The sequence below is a fragment of the Geospiza fortis genome, unplaced genomic scaffold (assembly GCF_000277835.1).
Source record: "Geospiza fortis unplaced genomic scaffold, GeoFor_1.0 scaffold110, whole genome shotgun sequence".
Taxonomy (NCBI): domain Eukaryota; kingdom Metazoa; phylum Chordata; class Aves; order Passeriformes; family Thraupidae; genus Geospiza; species Geospiza fortis.
Window position 1 is genome coordinate 510,205 of NW_005054593.1, and position 2,195 is coordinate 512,399.

General features: G+C 45.2%; 1 protein-coding gene across 1 annotated transcript in view; it reads left to right on the top strand.

Annotated features, from left to right (window-relative positions):
* The window catches only part of LOC115948882 (rho guanine nucleotide exchange factor 12-like), a gene marked incomplete at its 3' end in the record, with an annotated part of 36,689 nt that overhangs the window by 799 nt on the left and 33,695 nt on the right, over positions 1–2,195 (top strand). The gene's annotated exons all lie outside the window — the stretch shown is intronic.

A 2,195-nucleotide genomic window follows, 5' to 3' on the forward strand; every position in this document is an offset into this window, starting at 1 on the left:
TGTCTGCTGGTGTCTCCCTTAGCAGGAACCTGCCTTTGGATACCTGCTCAGGCCTCTGGGCTGCTCTGCAGGCGCCTTTCTTTACCTCTGGAGTCCTCTTGTTTGTGCTTGGGTGGTTCAGAGGAAGGGAAAAAAAAAAGTGACAAAAGAAAAAGTCAAGTAGGAAACATTTTAACATGCGAGTCAGTGGAATGAGTGTCTTCAGGATTTTTTTTTTTTGAGGAGAAGATACCTTTTTTTTGACAGTGTATGCTGTGAAAACCATTGTATGTATTTTATTGTATCTTTGTGGCGGCTGTTTGGTGGTTAAGGTGTGAATGTGTGTGGCCAAGGCCTTTCATGACCAAGCAGTGGTGGCGCAGCAGCGAAGCTGAGGCTGGGATGGGGCAATGATGCTTTGGGTGCTTGAGCTCAACCAACTTTGGGCTCCAGGTGTGGGCAGGAGAGAGGCTGAGTGTGGTTCCCACTTAAACCCAGGCTTTTTGTGACTCCACAGGTCCTCACAGCACAGTCCAAAGGGCTCTGGGACAGCTCAGACTTGGGTACAATCTGTGTTTACAACTTTTCACACAGTATTAAATCTTGGCAATTAATTTTGTAGTTTGTCCTAGCAGAATTCTCTCTTTTGCAGGGCGTGAATGATTCTTGAGTTGCAGGGTGTTTTTTTCTCTGTAGCAGGCAAGGCAGTGACAGTAAAAAGGCATTTCTGTGGATTTGTGAGGATTTTATTACGTACTTCAGGCCATATGTCTTGTGGCAGTTGCATGATATCAAAAAGAACGACAGGATTTTCATCCCAGGGAGCAGCTGAGTGATGCATGGAAAGGAAAAACACGAGAACAGGGAATTTAATTTACTTGTTAGTAAAACAAAATACTTTCCATTATTGAATTGGAGCAGCCAAATAATAAAAAAAAAAAAAAAAAAGTCTCATTTCCTTTTGCTCTCAGTCATGTCAGGAGGATGTTTCTGTTTGGTGTTCCATGAAGGTTTTGGATCAAAAGGCTTTTAGTGTCAGGTGAGGAGCCGTCTCCACAGCCCTGGGATTTCTGGGGGAATGTGGAGGAACTGGATCTTTTCTTGTCAATGTTTTTCACCTCTGGCCTGAAGCAGCCCCAGCTCTGGGGTTCAGAGTCATGGTCCTGGATCTGCCAGGAGAGGAGAAGCTTTGGGGTGACCTCATTGTGGCCTGCCAGGACCTGAAGGAGCCTACAAGGAAGATGGAGAGAGACTATTTTAATAGACCTAGAGTGACAGGGCAAGGGGGAATGGTTTCAAACTCAGAGCAGGGTTAGGTTGGTCATTAGGGCAAAATTGTTGCCTGTGAGGATGGTGACAGGGTGCCCAGAGCAGCTGTGGCTGCCCCTGGATCCCTGGAAGTGTCCAAGGCCAGGCTGGAGCACCCTGGGACAGGGGAGAGGTGCCTGCCCATGGCAGGGGATGGGAATGAGGTGGGATTTAAGGTCCCTCCCAGCCCAATCCATTCTGGGATTCTCTGGTGATTCTCTGATTCATTCCCTGGCTGAACCTTTCAGCAGAAGCCCAGGCGTGGTGCTGGTGTTTGTTCCCATCTCTGCCATCCCTCTTCCCCCCCAGCATTGTACAGGGGTTGGAGAGGATGTGTTTTCAGCACTCTTGTCCCTGCAGAATATTTCCCTTCAGGCCTGGGGAGAGTCTCTGTTGCCTCTTTCAATCTGCCTCTAAAGCTCAGAATGCAAAGCAGGTGCAATAGAGATAATATTGATGCTTCCACTGTCATTAGACCTCCGTGGTATAAATCATCAGACATGTTCAATTCTCTTTGTGTTTGTCAATCACCTTCCTTGGTGGGATTGAGATGGGAATTGCCTTAAACCAGGAGAACCCAGCTTGCATCCGTGCCAGATGGCATTAGGAATATAATAGGGCAGCTTGGGCCTGGATTTTTGTCCATATTAGCTTTACATATTTGCATTTTGCATATATAGAGCTGCTTAAATCCACATTACAGACAGCAGATATTTCCTTTGCTATCCCTGCAGTTTAAGGTGGCAGTGATTTGACAGCTGTCACATTTCCCTCGTGCGGGCTGCACTTGTCATCCCTGACATATTTTATATCTCTTGATGATGTCATGATTACCATTAAATATATAAATATATATATTTATATACAAATTTATATATATTTTATATAAAAATTTATATATAGATTTA